The sequence below is a fragment of the Nicotiana attenuata genome, unplaced genomic scaffold (assembly GCF_001879085.1).
Source record: "Nicotiana attenuata strain UT unplaced genomic scaffold, NIATTr2, whole genome shotgun sequence".
NCBI classification, from domain to species: Eukaryota; Viridiplantae; Streptophyta; class Magnoliopsida; order Solanales; family Solanaceae; genus Nicotiana; species Nicotiana attenuata.
The window spans coordinates 62,717-69,650 of record NW_017674030.1 but is presented as its reverse complement, the minus strand read 5'-3'; positions in this window follow the sequence as shown (position 1 = coordinate 69,650).

Genomic DNA, 6,934 nt, shown 5'->3' with positions numbered 1-6,934 from the left:
GTTAGTCTCCTTAATAAACATACGTTAAAGGGGCAATGGTTGAATTTATTACGATATTCTTCAGCATAAAAGTCCGAATTATAGTCCTGTCGCTGCATGGTTTATGTATTAAAGTGACTGGCTATAATTAATTGATTACCTAATGCGGTTACTGACCTAGACGCGAAACCATAGTAGGCTATGATAATCTAAAAGGTCAAACATAATGATTTAAAGACAGATACTACACTTCTAGGAAAAAACCTACATTGCGGGATATTAACAACGTATTCATTACTGATATTTGGACTTGCGGATCGAATCAGTATTTAAACGACTTGCTCCTATAGGCGATGGAATTCTTAGCGCATTATTGATTTAAAACGTCTATGTAAGTGCGAAGAGAATCCTACTGAGCAGCTCCAGGTTATTCTAGGATGCAATTGATTCATTCCTTAAACCCTATGATTGTTTCCCTATGACATGATGATACTGCAGAAGTGCAGAAAAACTATAATCATTGATTTCTATATGCAGAGTTAGCAGAAACTTATAGACATGAATAAGCCAATAACTTATAAGCAGATTTTAATGTATATATGTAACCTTATGATCTAGAGATGAATAGGCACTCGTATTTCTAATGTAGTAATGAAATCAACATCTATAGGCAGGATTTTCTAAGTACGCAATTGCCAAAAACTCATAGGCGGGATTCTAAATGCAGATGATAATCAGCAGTTTTCTGATGCCTTAGCAATCTTCTATATGTAGATTACATAAGCGAAAACCATATGTCGTGAATTGCAGAACGGAGTAAATACCTAAAGCATTGATGTCTACCCGCATGGCATAACAATCGATGGACCCTCCCCTTTTCGACTATACACCCCCATAAGTTATTACAAATTATTAACAAACCCGAAATGAAATCATACAGAAAACTAAAAAAATTACATCAGAAAATTAAAGTTTCAACCAAGAGAGGCCTGTAATTCAGACTCCTAGTCTTGAAACATGAAATAAACCAACTTCCAAAAGATCAGTTCAAAGCCTTCTCATCCTTTGGTTGTCAAAGTTCAAGGATCTTCATGAACTCCAGGCAGTGCTTAACCCAGATTTACATTATGCAGGATCACGATTTATAGTGCATTGTGGCAAGGGGCCCAGCCCTCAAATATCCAAGTTTAGAGGGAACTCAACATCCCCAAGGCAAGGCTCATAAGAGGGGGCGGGGGCAGAACTAGGTCTAATAATAAGTGTAAGGCAATAGATGGGAGAATTAGGGAAAGCCATGAACAAACTAGTGGTCATGCCCAGCATATTAGGGATGGCTGGCACACCCCTGACCAGCCTGTCATCTGAATATGGAGAGAGTCTAGACCTATTGAAGGTATGTTCAGACCTGGGAAAGTAATTGATACTGCAGGCCAATCTGGAACTTAACTCATGCACACACGAAAAGAAGGAATCGCCGAGGGTCTGGCCGGGCATTTGTCAACTTATAACAAGCAGTATAACATTAAAAGGAAATAATATACAGAACAATGAGCAGGCGAAGGTGAAGAATAGAGCCACGTGTAAAAGTTAACACATAGGGAAAGAGCTGAAATCAAAATTGAGACATACAGTTTCAGGGGAAAACAAATAAGTTATTAAAAACAGCAGTCTTGAAATGCCAAGTTGCAAAGCACAGCAGTGCAAAAGTTCTCGCAGGGAAGTAGAGAGTTTGAAGAGTATTGTGACTGGAAGTGTGTGTAGTAGAGTTATGCAATTCGTAGTTGAATTGGTTTGTAAGTGTTCACCGAGGGTTCAAGGTTCGTGTCAGTGCAGAGGGTCGTGCCCTTCCTTTTTATAGCAGACCATAAGAAAAAGTAGGAAAGAAAGGAAAGGAGAGAAAAAATAGTTTGATTCAATTAATTCCAATAAAAAAAAGAATCCCTTTAGTTAAGGGTTCTATTTTTCAAACGGGTAGAAGACAATTAAGGAAAGAAATTTGATTGAAATCTTTTCCAAAGTAACACAAGAAGGGGTAAGTACACAGGAGTTATTTAAGGCAAAAATCAGTGTGGTACACGGTTGTTTGAAAAATAAGGAAAGGGAATCAATCAGACAGCCAGTGAAAATCAAAATCACCGGCTTTGTTCGAATGAACCAAGCCAGGAAAAAAGTAAAGAGGTTCAATTAGAGAATCAGTAGCAATCAATTAGACCTATTAAAAGGAAATTCGAATTCAATCAATAGTTAGCAAAACCCTTTTGCAAGAGAAGAAATCCTCATCTATAAAGTAACACAGATATCAAACAAGAAAGGGTTGTCATTGCTAATTAGAAGAGGACAGGCATAGAAAGGTTCAGAATCACAAGCAAAGAGTTTCATATTCAATTCATTAATACTCGAGGTGGTGAGTCTGATAGTCCGGGTTCCAAAGCAGAGACACTAATTCAAAATTGCCAAAGAAACCCCCAAATCCTAGGGTTTCAAGTCGAATTAGGACATAGAGATGAGAAGGCAAGCCATTGAAATAGACTCAAAGGTCTGTTTTTAGAGCCTTATGAGAAACAAAACAGATATGATAGCATGTTTTGAAAACAACAAAAGAAGAAAGAAAGCTGATTTGAAGAGCATAAAAGAGCATGTTTTAGAAAAGTCGGAAACTCAAGCAAGTTCAGAAGAAAAGAGGAGGGTGGGTAAACTTCAAGCAACAGTAGATGAAACATGCTTAGCAAGGACATAAACAGAGTTCCAGGTAAAGCAAACAAAATCCAAGAACTCAACAGTAAAACACATGTAGGTAGATGAAAGAGTAAAGGAAAACATATAACAAAGATTAGCATGATAAGCACAGAGAGTAACATGTATAGTAGAAAAAGAAGCAGCAGAAGAACAACACACGGCGTAGTAAAAAAGAAAACATACGAGCATAATATAGACAAACACACATGAAGGGAAAGAACGAGATCAGAAAAGATGTTTGAAAACCCTTTCAGAACCCTAAATCGAAGAAAACAATTCTGAAAGAAAAGTTTGGGAAAAAAACAATTTAGAATTCTAGTAGAACACAATCGTACCATAAGATCTAAGAAAAATAAACAGAGAAAAAAACACAAACAGCTTAGGCGTTTTGGAAGAAACCCTAGAAATGAGAAAGGCTTGGAAAAATCAGATCTTGTGTCGAAGAGGTCAGGAATAAGGCTCCTGAGGCTTGAAATATGCCGGAGCAAAGGCCGGAGGAAGCCATAGAACCAAAGATCTGAGAAGATCTGAAAGAGAACCGTCGAGGTAGCCTTCAAAAACCTCAAACACCCAAGGTCCAATGGTGGATAGGGGTGAGTAAGGACGTCATGGACTGAGAAAGCCATGGATTCTGGGTGAAAACACGGCGAAATAAGGTTGGAGGAGAAGCTAGGGTTAAAGAGTTTTGAGAGAGTTGGGATTCAAAAGGCGGCAGACAGGTAGAGAATGAGGGATAGGGTAAGTCATTGGCCGGGTTAAACATGTAAGTGGGATTATGGGGCCGTTTTGATCAAAATGATAACGGCCTGGATCAAAGATAGGAAACGGTCGGCTTTTAAATTGGGTCGGGGGGACCGGGTTGAAATGAAATTGGGCTGGTCCAAATAGGGGTAGAATTGGGTCAATTTAAGGTTAAAATTGAAATGCAAACGAGGCTGTAATTGAAATAAGGGGAGGCTAAATGTTAAATGGCCAATTTTCCCTTTTTATTTTGTAAAAATAGTGAAATTGATTTTAGTGGCAAATTAAAAGTACTGAACTAATTAATAATATATAATATTAATTTAAAAATACTGCAACCAATTTTATAATAAAAAATGCTATTAATCTTAGAATAGGCTAAAATTGCAATTGTATGCAATTTAACCTTTTAAATACTAAATAAATTTGTAAAAATATACAAAAATTACCTTAACTATATTTTCGTATAAATATTAGAATAAAATAAATTATTCACCAAAATTGATAGTTTTGGGAATAATTATTGATTTTGTATTGCTAAAATGGACAACAAATTAATTTTAAAAATCTTTAAAAATTAGGAAAAATACCAAAACACTTGGGCATGCTTATATATGTGTGTACGTGTTATTTTGAAAACATTTGTGTATAAAAATACATAGGAAAAAATTGGGTATCAACACTGCCTCTCTATTTGCATAAGGCTAAGCACTGCCTTCTCTTTGCATGAGACTAAGCCTGTCTCAAATCTTGCATAAGGCTAAGCTCTGCCTTCCCTTTGCACGAGACTAAGCTATGTCTCAAATCTTGCATGAGGCTAAGCCCTGCCTCCCTATTTGCATAAGGCTAAGCATTGCCTTCTCTTTGCATGAGACTAAGCCCTGCCTCCCCAATTGCATAATGGCTAAGCTCTGCCTCCCCAATTGCATAATGGCTAAGCTCTGCCTTTCTTTGCCCAATGACCGGACATTAACCTATTTGAAACCTAGCACCATCTTGCCTTTTTGGGGCTAAGCTCTGTCCCGATCCTATACAAGACTAAGCTCTATCTTGTTTTGCTTATATGCATCACCATGTCTCTGTCTGAAGACGTCATAGTCTGAAAGCATCATCTTCATAGCCTGAAGACACCATGCCATGGCCTGAGGATCTCTCAATATCGCACATCATTATTCAAAGGCGTCATGGTTCGTAGGCACCATTACCATGGCCCGAGAACACCATTTCATGGCCTGCGAATCCTTTATATCATGATTCATGGCCCAGGACGTCATAGTCTAAGGACGTCATCCTCACTGTCCAAAGACAACCTTCATGGTCCAAAGGAAATTTGCATCATGTTTAAATTCTCGCCGTAATCCATATATATTTGCACGCACTCTGGTTTCCGCTCATACCATTCATACCCGGTCATTATTTCCGGGCGTAACCGACTTCCCATCAATTACCCGCCTTTACTCTTTGACTGTTCAAGATATTTGCCTTGTGATACATCCGTTACACTTCAGAATCACATTCATAACTCCACACAAAACTATCCGATACTATCTGTCCCAAAAGAACCCTTTCCAAAACATACGACTATTCCTATAATAATGCTATCGGTTTCACTCACCGTTGGGTCCAGAACTACACACGGCCTGATTCCTGTAAAACCAAGGACATGTAGGCAGCTCAAAGACCAGGGTGCGGCCTATATTTTTCAAAACACCCAATTCGGTCAAAATCGGTCATCATTTCTTTAGCCGACAACTCTTTCATCCTTCCCAGGTAAAGAGGGGCAGCTGTTGATACCCAATTTTTCGCTCACATATTTCAAATATGCATATATACCTTCAAAATAGTGCATGAGCATCACCGAGTATTTTTTTTCCATAATTTTCTATTATTTTTAAAGGCTTCTAATCAATTTATTCCTGCATTTTTTAAATAATTATTAATTGCATCACAAATAATTTTATAATAATATACGCATAATTACATTATTCATACAGAAAAAATGACTTTTTATATTTTGATAAAGTCAAGTAATCGTTTTAAATCATTTTCATACACAAATGATATTTTTATTATTTATTAATTATTTTTATAAATTATTTAACTAATTTAATTGGGTATTTAAAATCTAGCCTTTTTCTTAATTAATTTCGGACCTAGCCCACTACCTATTACTTGAGCCCAATAACCTAACCCCGATACCCCTATATCCAATACCCATACCCGTTCAAACCCAGACCCATACCCGTTTAAAACCCTGACCCAATTCCCTCTTTAAATTCCCAGCCGTTGATCTTAGAAGATCAACGGCTCCCAACACCCCAACCCCTTTTAATTATACCAACCCCTCTAACCCTAACCCATTTTTTCACCTACTCGCCGCCCTCAGACGCTCTCATCTCTCTCCCCTTTCTCTTCTGAAACCCTAGCGCCACACTCCTATTTCTCCCTTGCTTCCTGCCGAGAAATGGAATCATTTGGTGATTCCCTACCTTATCTGGCCCCCTTTCTTTACCGGCCACTCATTTTTGGTGTTACTTAACTTTCTTGCCTCAAATGGCAAGTAGATTCTATGGAGATCGAACCAAGGCTGGTTCAAATCTCCAACTTAATGTTGTTTCCATCTATATTCATCAACTTTCCTATGTGAGTACGAATATCTTCATAACTTCCACTGATTCGTACCTAACCTAAAGTTAGGGATTTCAGATCTTTATTAAAAAACCAGATTTGGTTCAACTTTAGTTTGTTTTAATGTTATTTTTAGTCTATATTCACTTTGTTACTCATAAATCTGCCTATTTTTCGTTAAATCTTTACTTGCCTAAACTAGGGTTTTAACCTTCTTTAATCGAACCAAATTTGGTTCAAATCTTATGTTTTCTTTAATAACTCTCTGCTATGTTCTTTTGTTAAAACAAACGATCCTTTGCCTTTATTGCTCTATCAATTTGTGTTTACTTAAAATTAGGGTTTTTCAGATCTTAGTTGATTCTGTTATATTTTAAAACTCCTGTCTAGGTTCATTATGTGATATTGTGCTGATTTTATGGTTTGCCTTTTGAATATTCTCTTGTCTACCTTATTTTACTCCGCTGATTTTATGGTTTACCCAAAAATTAGGGTTTTGAAATCATTTATTGATATTTTAATCATTCCTTTCTTGTATGGTACTGATGTTTCCTTATTTTTCTCGATTTACCCTGTTCTCATTATTTCCTTACCTTAGTTGATCCGACATTTGACTGTTGATTGATTCTGTATAATACCTACCTCAGTCAAAGTAGTACATGCCTGATTGCACGCTGTTATGTCCTGCTAATTGATTGAACTCGACTTCAAATTGATTCTAGAATTATTTTCATTCCTTATTTGTGTACGTTTGATTTAATCCCTTATTTGTCTGCCTAATTGAACACTATTTAAACCCTTTCCCCTCTTCCCTTTAGGACAAACTTGAACTCTCATACTCTCAAAAAAC